The following is a 12,580-nucleotide window of genomic DNA, read 5'->3' on the forward strand; positions in this document are numbered from 1 at the left end:
ATTTTTTTTTTTTTTTTTTTTTTTGGTACTGGGGATTAAACTTAAGGGCACTTGGCCACTAAGCCATATCCTCAGCCCTATTTTGTATTTTATTTAGAGACAGGGTCTCAATGAGTTGCTTAGTGCCTTGCCTTTGCTGAGGCTGGCTTTGAACTCTTGATCCTCCTTCCTCAGCCTCCAGAGCTGCTGAGATCTTTTATGCAGATTTTTTTTTTTTTTTCTCAGCCTGTTTCAGAACAGTTTCATCAGGAGACAGATCTGGCTTTCTTATAACATCGTGCTAGAATGATGACCTGGAATGGTCTGGGAATAGCTTTATCCTGGTAGAACTGTTGGCAACCCAAACCTTTTTTTTAAATTGAGTAACCTAGATTTTGAAGTGTGTCCTTTAAACTATAACCATGGCCTGGTCTGTACCCTGAGACTTAACAGTACCTGCTGGGGAGGGGTGGAGAAGGTATTAGATGTTTCCACTGTCAGTCATCCTGCTGCAGGAGACCAGTCAGGCCTGTGAATGAACAGAGGAAGAACTTCCTTCTTCTAGCTATAGCCAAGGGAGAGGAAAGTGTAAGCACTCCACAATGTAAAGAGCCTGTGCAAACCTGACACATGCAGCAGTCTCCAACATAATGGCGAGTGCTTGACATTTACTGAATAAATACCTACTTATATTTAATATCAATGAGAGATTCTAAGAATAACAAGCCACTTACGGGTACTGGTCAATTGACTGGGCATCCAGATTTAGATGGGTTAGCTCTGGACTGCAGTCTGTTTCTTGATGTCTTGTAAATGCCTTTTTCATGTTGCCACTGCTCTTTTCTGCTTTCTGCTGGATGCGTGCATAACCTTCTCCCCTAATTCTCTACAGCATAGCCAACTCCCAGCTGTAATACTAAACACCTAACTGAAGGTTTAGGGCTAATTCAGGCACAATGCAGAAAGTAGCTTGGAAGTGTTCCTGGGGGACTTACAGAAATCATTTGTGAAGCAAATTTAGCAAAAGAACAGATTTCTCACAGTACTTCCCAGAGGGCTGATGCTATTGTTTTGGGAGTGTTGATGCAAAGGCATGTGTCAGTTAGAGACTAGAACTTGGATTCTCTCCTTCAAATTCACTTTGTCTTTTTTGTTTGTTTGTTTTTAACCAAATTATGAATGTCTCGAGAATAGGACTGCTCTTCTTTATCTTTGCCCTGTCACTGATTTTAGTACAGTGCGTAAAACATGGGTGCTCAACTAAATGTTTGCTGATATATATTACAATATTATTCGCAAGTTGATGAGGTGACTGAAATCAGTAAATAGCCTTATTTTAAATTGGTTATGAGAAAGCTACAAGAATAGATTTTAAAAGATTTTTTGATTCCCCTTTATTATAAGGTGGTTTCTGTGACTTTAAAATTGGAGAATATGTTTCTTTCCTTTTCTTTTTTTGTACTAGGGATTTATCCCAAGGGCAATTTAGCACTGAGCCACATTCCCAGCCCCCGCTCTGCTCCTTTTGTTTTAAATTTTGAGACTGGTTTTCACTGTTACTCAGGCCCTGGCTAAGTTGCTGAGGCTGGCTTTGAACTTGCAATTTTCCTGTCTAGGCCTCCCCAGCCACTGGGATTACTGACAGGCACCAGTGTGCCTGGCTGGGAAATATGTTTCAACACAGATTCCTGCAAAAGAGCAGCACAACCATCTGTTGTGCTCGAATTTGGGACCCCCAAAAGACCACCAGAGATCAAGATCGATGTAAGCAGCAAAGGGGTGTTTATTGCTCGGTCCTCCGTGCGCACACAGCAACTGGTGACGCTGAGAGGCCCGAGCCCAGGGTTTGCAGCAGTTTTATACATTCTTTGGGGGAAGGCAGGGACCCCCACATACATCATCCGAGGGAAAATCATAAAACAACTCTAAAACATGATTAGTGTATCAAGTGGCGGGAAAGAATCTGGAAAGGATTATTGGTTAGTTCAAGGGATTGACACACTTAAAAATGATTGGTTTAAACCGTGAGGATGTCGCAAGGGGGTTACTTGCCAAGCTGCAGGACTTCTAGTTTAGATATTGGTTACCACACCTAGGTGGGGGCCATCTGGAATTTCAGATATTTTGATATCTTGGCCTATCTTAGGCGATCACCATCTGCGGCTTTTCTGAGAACTGTTTCCACAGAGCTTTTCTGTGGTATTTTCCTGACTTTAGGACTGCAGTAGGTCAGGGGTTAAGTTTCAGAGTAAAATGAGGTCCCAAGTAGAATGAGGTTGCTTAGGTCTTTCACATCACGTATTTCCTGAGAATCTGGAAATCAGAAGGACCTGGAAGCCAGGTAGCTCCATGACATAAACATGAGAAAACTGAAACCCAGAGTGGCAAGATAACTTACCCAGGGTCACATACCACATCAGTGGTAGAGCTAGGTCTGTATGGCACTTGCTTCTGATTCTTACTCTTCTTAGAATGATCCTTTACTAAATTATCCCACTCACAGGCCCATGCATAAATGCAATTAAAATACTTATTTGTATCTTACATTTAAAAAATACTCTGAAGTAGCTGAGCTTGGTGGCACACCTGTTATCCTACCTGCTTGGGAGGCTCGGAACAAGAGTATGGCAAGTTCGTGGTCAGCCTGAGCAGCATAGTAAGACCCTGTCTTAAGATAAGATAGCTAAATAAATAAATAAGGTTGGAGATGTAACTCAGTGGTAGAGCACCCCTGGGTTTAATCCCTAGTGTTACCCTGTTTACTGTCTTGCGTCCCCGAATGCTGAAGTATAACACCAGAGAAGCAAGCAGAGGCAAGTGTAGAGTGGAAAGTGGAAGGCTTTATTAAAGGATGGCAGAAAAGACTTCCTCCTGGAGGAAGAAGGGGCCCGGAAAGGTGGAATCCATGAAAGGGGGAGGTCTTCCCTTTTTTAATATTTAAGGTCTTCTTTTAGTCCTCCCACATTCCTGTCCTTTGTTTCCCTCTATCCTGCAGTGATAGAATGCAGGTGGGAAGGCCAAAAGCGGGGAAATAGGTGGACTAATGGGGCACGGAGTAATCTGGGCAGGAAGGGCCTGGGGTGGTTTGATTTGCACCTCCTTGTGTGCTGGGAGCTACTTTATCAACAGTTTTTTAGGATGGGTTCTGGGCCTTGGGGGCATTAACATTTCAATTTCCCCAGGTGCTGTTCTGGTTTCCTGGACTCCATTCTTGATAATGGATTTACCTAACTACCTATCTTTAAATCTGGCTTCATTAGCATGGAGGAGGAAGAGGAGGAGAAAGTGGAGAAGGAGGAGGAAGAGGAGGGCAAAGTGGAGAAGGAGGAGGAGGAGGAGGAGGGAGGAGGGAGGAGAAGGAGAAAGAAAGAAAGAGAAAAAATTGTTCTCTGAAGCAGTATTTATTGTTGCAGATCTTTAAAAGTTCTAGAATTGTGTTTTCAAATGTGGCAGAAAGAAGAACTATGCCAGGACCTTAGCCAGGCCAGCGGTGCTTAGGCATTGTTTTTTTTTTTGTTGTTGTTTATTTGTTTTTTAATCCCAAAATGACTCTAATTGCAGTCACAATTAAGAGTCACTAGCTTTAATTTTTTAAATTAACTACGTTTTTAAGAAAAATTTATTTTTATTTTATCCATTTTCCAACTCTTGTGTCTACATCCCATTCTATGATTACCTAGAAGTCACAAAGAATATGCAGTCCCTCACTTGGGTTTCACTAAGGACCAACCAGTAGTGGAAACTTCCTGAATTAGTGAGGCTCAGCACCAAAAGCATTTAATTTGCATTCAACACAAAAGGTGTCACCACCTGCAGGGGGACAAAGCAGTATGGCATTATATTAGAGACTAGGTTTCCATAGAATCTCACCACTGGCAAGATGTTGATAGTTTGTGCCTCAGCTACCAGAAAAATTTTTACCTATAGATGCATGTTCTCTATCTTCAAAATCTCCAAGAAGTCTTTCATCTTTCTCATCTTTCGTTATTTTTAGCCACATTATACAGAGTGTTCTTTCATCTAGCCAATTTAAACTGCCGTCTTTGGTGCAAATGGAGAACAATGAATGGATTGCCGGCTTGCTTATCTTTTGTTAGGTTATGAAGAGTCACAGATTCACAATACGGTCTTCTTTTCTTCAGGATAATAATAAATACTTTAACCTATCATTATGACTTACATTTTACGACCGTTTACATTTTTCTTTTCCTCTTATCTGAATGCAATTAGACAGTGGTGTAACAGAAGAGTTATTCACCTTTGCTTTAACATGTTATCTAAAAAGGAAAGATGCAATTCTCATGATTCAAGCCTTTATTTTTAAGTATTATTACATTCACATGCAAGCACTTTCCAGTCTCCCCCCCCCTTATTTTATAATTCTAAGATGTAAAATATAATCACTAGGTTATAAATTAAAATTACCTTGCCTTATGTCTGAAAGCAGAATGCAAACATAAAGCTTTTTTGCTTTGGTAATTTCTATATTTTTTTGCGTAGCATTAATAAGGGCCTGTGTATAATTCACATATACAGATTACACCCACATTACCACAAATACAAGCTTTTCTCAGAGCAAATCATCTCTGAAGAACCAACCCAGAATTAGTCATTAACTCTTCAGGCAGCCTTTACATTTTCTTTATGTAGTGTTTTCTATACTCGTCGTAATATTGTGCCATTTTTATCAGCTAGTTAAAATTTCATTGTATAAACAGTAACTGAATATATTCATGTCAAAGATAATCATTCCTTTAAAAGGTTTCTTTGTCAGGTATTCATTAAAGTAGGTTTCACATCAGAATGATAGTCACTAATATAGGGCAAACATCTTACCCATTTGGCAGGTTTTAAAAATTTATTAATTTTATTAGCACTATATCAAATCCTCAGCTTCCATTATGACTCTTTAAGAGCACTAAGATCTGTTTTATGAACACACACGATTGTTGAGCCTCCAAAGTGGAATAACCTAGGTGTCATAAAAAGATGAGACCACAGAAGAGATGTTGTTCCCAGATGCATCTGAAATTAATTTTATCTATGCCCATCAATGTTACGCTTTGTAAACAGTCCTTCCATTTTCTTAATATTGATTTTCAGAAGTTCATTTTGTGAAACATTCTTCAAATAAAGGTTTCTCCCAGCTGATGTTTACAGTTCTTCTCTGCATGAAGCACTGGCATTTTGCTTCAAGACAGGAGGTAACAGGAATTAATACGGTGCCAGCTACATTTCCTTCAGATCAGATATGTGAATGTTGTGAGCATTGTAATGGGTAGTGTGGGTGACAGAATTTCACAAAAGCGCCTACACAAAGAGCTGCCCTTCAGAAGGCAAAGCAGACACCATTTTGTCTCATTTCAAAGCAATTTATAACCTTCTCCATTTTTTCAGGGGATGCTTTTAGACACAAACTTTTTCACCTAAACCTGATGGGAAATGATGAATTTTTTAGGGGTGCAATTTTATTTCTAGGCAGTGGGAGGGGAAATAGAAAAGGGCAAGAATTGAGGTCACAGCTGTAAATATCTCAAGTTCTCTGAAGGAATAACGGGAGAATAACTAACCCTCATGTATAGTCGTATAGACACTGAGAGTCATGAAATCAATGCCAATATAAAAATAAATTCCCAGCCTTAAATTACTTCATAAGAGAGATCCATATTTGCTCTGGGAGCTTGGTGGCAGGGGCTCAGGGTAGGGGTACCTCATGAATCTTTCTGTGTGAGAAATCAGCCCAGCACTACTGCCTCAGAAATCCCACCCTGAGCTCAATTCTTGAGACTCTGATTAGCCTGTGAATATGTGCATTATGATTATGTGTATAGCTCTGTGGTTATTTGTCTGAATATAAGCGATCTTAGGCTTTGTTTGTTTTTGTTTTATTTTATTTTACTTTTTTGGCAAACCAAAGCATACATAAAGTTGAGATTGGCTTTCAGAATTGTAACTTGACATTTTCTAACTTGACATTTTTATCACTAGACACTGCCTACATTTTTGAGTGTATCTTAGAATTCCCTTCAGCCTCTGCAGCGTGTTATTTTCTATACCCTAAATACTTTTACTATCATCCTGTGAGGGGAGATTTCTGTTCTACTCCATTACATAAAAGTTACCATTTTAATCATTTTAAAGAATACAATTTAATGATACTTACAATGTTGTACAACCATCACCCCAACCTACTTCCAGAACATTTTATTACCCCAAAAGAAAATCCCATCCTCATTAAGTGGTCACCCCGCAATACCCCTTTCCACCCCCTAATAACCATAACTTGGGTTTCTCTACCTCTGTGGATTTGTTTGTTATTGGTATTTCACATAAATGGGCCATATAATTTGTGTTCTTTAGTGTGTGGTTTCTTTGGCTTAGTGTGATGTTTTTTGAGGATCATCCATGGTTGTGTCAGTATTTATTCTGAAGCAATAAGAAGTCATTCCTATCAGAATGGAGTTTATGCTGGTCAAGAAGCTAGATATACTGCTTGAAAAAGCTTAAATTATATAATAAAGTGGAGAAATTAATTTGCCATATGACTAATATTTTGTTTTTATGTCCTTGAAAAATGCAGGTTTTTGTTACATTTAACAAAAACAAAACAAACAAACAAAAAACAACCAAGAAACAAAATTAGAAAGAACCCCAAACCACATGACAAACACCACAACATATTGTTACCTATGCTATAGTATGTATATTGCTTTATTCCTGCAAAGTGGACTTTAACAAGGTCTTTTGGGGGAATCAGGGGCAGGGGTAAGGACGTGTGATAAAAGGATGTCATGCTGAAAGAATGACTATAAGGCAACATTTTTTTAATTAGTCTTTTGAAGTCACTCTTTGTAATATCTCTTCCTTTTAATTGCCCACTCTCTAACTCTCCACTAAGGGTGAAATACATATATAACAAACTTAATTCATCCTAAAATATTTGTGATATAATGAACTTAGAAATTAATAAAGACATCCTTGCTTAATTCTATAAAACGAATTGACTTCTGGTCAAGAAATGGAGAAGACTGTTCAGGGAAGGATTCTTCCTTGTCCCCTTAAATTTTACCAGATGAACCAATGAGTTCTCGAGCTCCTATGTACCTAAGATTCACTGTGATCCTTGTATAACTATAGTCCCTTAGACCCTAGTCAATCTGGGTGGGAATCGGAAATCTGTACCTTTAATAAGTGTCCTAGGTCAGAGGTTCTCAAACTTTAGTGTGCATCAGAGTCACCTTGAGGGCTTTTTTTTTAAATGCTGGGTCCCATCCTCAGTGTTTCTGATTCAGTAGGCCTGGGAGTGGGGGTCAGAATTTGCCTAACAATATCCCTGATGATGTTGATGATGCTGGTTCTGGACCAGACTTTGAGAACAAATGTCTTAAGTGATTCTAAAATAATTGTGCCTGGGACCCATTTGGAGATGTTTTGATAAACTCAATCAAACTTCTGCAAATCGGGCTAAATCTGTGTGGCAGCCTGAGAAAACAAAGCATGGACTTTGCAGTGGTAGAATAAAATAAAGCTCCATCTGCAGCAGTTTTTAAAATGTTTTTTATTAGTGCATTTTAGTTGTACATAATAGTGGGGGTTCATTTTGACATATTCATAAATGCACATAATTGCTGCATTTCCTTCTCAAGTACTTCCCCTTTCTCTCCCTTTCCCTTATTCCCTTCCTCTATTCTACTGGTCTCCATTCTATTTATTTATCTATTTACATTTGTGTATCATAGACACATGTAAAAGTGGAATTAACTGTGATATACATGCACACGGCATAATTTGGCCAATTCCATTCTTCAGTTCCTGCCTGTTCTCTCCCCTTCTCCCTCCTCCTGGAGCCCCTTCCTTTATTTTATTGTTCTCCCTTCTATTTTCATGAGATCCCACTTTTTAAAAAATTCCTATTCTCCCTAGCTTCTGCATATGAGAGAAAATATTTGACCCTTGACTTTGAGTCTGGCTTATTTCGCTTAGCAGGATGTTCTCCAGTTCCATCAGCAAATTGCACAATTTCATTCTTCTTTACAGCTGAGTAAAACTCCGTTGTGCCTATATATCCCATTTTCTTTATCCATTTCTCTGTTGACAGGTACCGAGTCCAGTTCCATGACTTGACTAGTATGAATTGTGCTACTATTAACATTGGTATGCGTGTGTAACTATAGTATGCTGGATCAATACCAAGGAGTGGGATAGCTGGGTCATATGTTGTTTCCATTCCTAGTCTTTTGAGCAATCTCTGTACTGCTTTCCAAAGTAGTTGCAATAATTTGCAGTCCCACCAACAATGCACAAGTATATTTTTTCTCCATATCCTTGCCAGCAGTTACATTTATTGGTATTCTTGATGATTTCTATTCTAACTGGAGTGAAATGAACCAATGTAATTTAGATTTTCATCTCCATGATTTCTCAGGATGTTGAACATTTTTTTTTTTTTTTGGCCATTTGTATTTATTCTCTTGAGAAATGTCTGTTTAGATAATTTGTCCATTTATTAATTAGGTTATTTGAAAAATGGTATTTCAGATTTTAGTGTTAGTTATTATCATACATTATTATTATATTGATTAAAGTAAAATCTAATGTCTAGATTGTAGAAAATAAATATTCACCAATCATATCTGAACTATTTTAAAACTGAAATTAATTTTTAATTGATTCCTAAAACCACAAAAATTATACACATTTATAGAGTTAAAATAATATTTTGTAATGTTCAGTTGTACAGATCAAAGTTCACAGATTATTATTGTATGTTTAATTTAAAATAATGTTAAAATGCCAACTGAAGCACTAAGAAAATCAGCGTTTTGTTGCTTGGAGTTTCAACTAGAAAATTGATTCAGGGGTACAGCCTGCTGGATGTTTCTGATATTGCAAAAGAAAAAAAAATGCCAAGGAAATTTTATCATGTAGTGTTTTTATTATAAAAAAAATCTTAGTTTTTTACAAGTATGGCATAGAAACATTGTAAAACTTGATGAGTTTCAGACTTTCCTTTGCCTCTTTCTTGATCTTCTTTGCTTTGTGACCTTGGGCTATTGCTCAAGATTCAGGTTCCTTCTCTGTATTCTGGGGCAACATAATAATTTCCACCTAGCAGGACTGTTGTGAGAATAAAAACATTTAAATCCCCAGTACAATGCTAAGCCCATGGTAAGAACCCCCGGTCTTTACACACACACACATATGCAGTGACTCCATGTTAATGTTTCTCCGCATTTTGATTTCTGACAGTTCTATGCTTCAGTGAATTAGGAAGAAGCAGGTACTGAAATAGTCAATTAAGTTTTGCAGGTTTTGAAACGTGATGATGAAGTGGAGTATCCCAGCTGAATAATTTCCTCTAAGTGAAGCTTTTAAATAAAATTTGTGCTCAGTTCTTCTAGGCAACTCATTCCTTAATATACTGAGACAGGACACTAGTCAAACCAGTCGTTACCTAAGATAAACAATGGGAAGTTGGTGTCACATGAATGTTAAAGTCCAAATTGAGATGTCTCTGGGCCCCAGCTGTGTTCAGGAACTCATATCTTGGGAACCCAAATCACCCTTGTGATTCATGGTGTGCACAGTGGTCTCACCTGTGCTTGGGAATGGTTTCACTGTTGTTTTCTGCTAAGGCGTCCCAATTAAGAATCAGTGGTCTGGAGAGTGGCCCATGAATCTGCCTTAAAACAAGTACTCCAGGAATTCCAATTAAAAACACATGAGGGTTACATAATGTAGAAAAAAAGTCATGCATTGAGATTTCTAACAGGAGCTGGTTTTTCTGTTCCAGCTTGCTGTAATTATTAGAACAGAATCAAGTAGTACATTTATAATAGTGGGAACTCTCATTGAATTTGTTGTGATTTCCAGGGGGTATTGTGGTTAAAGTTAAGTGTGCCCTTTGGGTTCTAGTGTTGCAAACTGCAGTGATTTATGAGGCCCTTCCTGCAGTAAAAGGTCATTACCCAAGGTGACACTATTCCTGTCCTTACCTGCTGTCCCAACATTAATACCACCCAGTGTTGAAGCTAGCCTAGGGGCAGCACAGAGTGTTGCACAAGAAGGCATTCAATAAACACAGGGTGAACAGAATCCTGTGGTACAGTGGTACCAGTTACAGCAAGGATTGGAGTTTAATTGGAAGACACATAAATATAAACTTGGCCTTGTATTCATGATGAGCAGTCACCCTAGTCTGCATCTGGTGTAGCTTTATTTCAGTTAATTCAGAAGTGGTTTGGGGGAAGTTCCAGTCCTGATGTGCCCAGAAAAGATTAGTTGCATTTTCAGAATACCTCTCTCGCTCCCCACCATTCAGCTACAGCAGGTTATTTAAAAACCTCGTTCCATCAATATTCTTAAAGAGGAACTACACTAGGGCTTGGGTAAGGTTCCTGTAAAAAGGAAAATAATTAGTATTTAATGTATCGGATAATTATGTGGAGATTAGAAAGGCCTTGTTATTAATGGCCAAGTGTTAGGGAATGGTGTTAGGAGGATTCCTTGCTTGCTTGCTTTGTTTTTTTTTACTTTGGTCATACTGATTACTGTTCTTTTTATTTTATTTGTTCTTTTTAGTTATACATGACAGTAGAATGTATTTTGACATATCATACATAGAGTATAACTTCCCATTTTTGTGGTTGTACATGATGTGAGATCATGTATTCATGTATGAACATAGGAAAGCTATTTCTGATTCATTCTACTGTCTTTTCCTTCCCCCTACTCCTTCCTGTCCAATCCAGTGAACCTCTCCCCAACCCCCACCCCCTGCCTATTGTGATTCAGCATCCACATACCAGAGAAAATATCTGGCCTTTGGTTTTTGGGAATGACATTTCACTTAGCATAACAGTCTCCAGTTTCATTCATTTACCAGCAAATGCCATAATTTTATTCTTCTTCTTTTTTTTTTTTTAATATTTATTTTTTAGTTTTCAGCAGACACAACATCTTTGTTTGTATGTGGTGCTGAGGATCCAACCCGGGCCGCACGCATGCCAGGCAAGCGCGCTACCGCTTGAGCCACATCCCAGCAATTTCATTCTTCTTTATGGCTGATTAATATTCCACGGTGTATATGAATCACACTTTCTTTATCCATTCATCTGTTGAAGGGTACCCATGTTGGTTCCATAGTTTAGTTATTGTGAATTGAACTGCTATAAACATTGATGTGGGTGTGTCACTATAGTATGCTGATTTTAAGTTCAAATATAATATCACTGGCAAATAAGGATAGAGTTTGGGTTCTTCTTTTCCTATTCGTATCTCTTTAATTCCTTTTTTCTGTCTAATTGCTCTGGCTAGAATTTCCAGGACTATGTTGAATAGAATTGGTGAAAGAGGACATTCCTATCTTGTTCCCATTTTTAGAGGGAATGCTTTCAATTTTTATCCATTTAGAATGATGGGTTTAGCATATATAGTTTTTACAATGTTGAGTTATATTCCTACTATCCTTAGATTTTCTAGTACTTTGAACATGAAGGGCTGCAATATTTTGTGAAATGCTTTTTCTGCATCTATTGATATAATCATGTGATTTTTATCTTTGACTCTATTGATGTGATGAATTACATTTATTGATTTTCATATGTTGAACAAACCTTGCATCCCTGGTATGAACCACACTTGATCATGGTGCACTATCTTGTTAATGTTTTGTATGCAATTCGCCAGTATTTTATTAAGAATTTTTGCATCTATGTTCATCAGGGATATTGGCCTGAAAATTTCTTTCCTTTATGTGTCTTTGTCTAGTTTTGGTATCTGAGTGACACTAGCTTCATAGAATGAGTTTGGAAGGGTTTCTTCAGTTCCTATCTCACAGAATCATTTGAGGAAGATTGGTGTTAGAAGAACTAACAAATGTTATAATGTCATATAGCACAAATGTTACATTGTAGCAAATGCTACAATATACTACAAAACATTGTTAGTATTAATCAATTACTAGTAACATTGTTATAATTATACTATTGCCCTGTCACATAGTTTGTTGTAACAAATAATGTTATAATAGTATATTGGAACAATGTTACAATGTACTACGAAGGTCTGGTAGAACTGGGCTGAGAATCTGTCTGGTCCTGAGCTTTTCTTTCTTGGTAGGCTTTTGATAATTGATAAACCCTTAGCCAAGCTAACGAAGAGAAAGAGAGAGAAAACTCAATTACTAAATTCATGATGAAAAAGGAAACATCACAAAGGATACTACTGAAATATATAAGACAATCATAAAATATTTCGAAAATTTACACTCTAATAATAGAAAATCTTGAGGATATCAATAAATTGCTAGAGACATATGGCCTACCCAAATTGAATCAGGAGTACATAGAAAATTTCAACAGATCAATTTCAAGCAATGAAATTGAATATGCCATCAAAAGCATACTGTTTAATGTTCTTAAACTAATAGGGACTGACTTACCCAGGTCACACAGCAATTCCCTCTTTCTCTTAATCAATAAATATGGATTTCTTCACTTTTTAAAATCTAAAAAAGATGGATGACAGTGCCTTCTCTTCCAGGATCACAATGACAGCATTAATGACTTTTATTTTTGTTCCCAAGTAAGTAATCTGTGAG

The 12,580-nt window shown here is 37.6% G+C and overlaps 1 pseudogene; it reads right to left on the reverse strand.

Annotated features, from left to right (window-relative positions):
* The window catches only part of LOC107138350, a 15,085-nt pseudogene extending 4,108 nt beyond the window's left edge, over nucleotides 1-10,977 (reverse strand).
* Nucleotides 10,978-12,580: the final 1,603 nt, after the last annotated feature.

This window comes from Marmota marmota, unplaced genomic scaffold (genome assembly GCF_001458135.2).
Source record: "Marmota marmota marmota unplaced genomic scaffold, marMar, whole genome shotgun sequence".
Classification (NCBI taxonomy): Eukaryota; Metazoa; Chordata; class Mammalia; order Rodentia; family Sciuridae; genus Marmota; species Marmota marmota.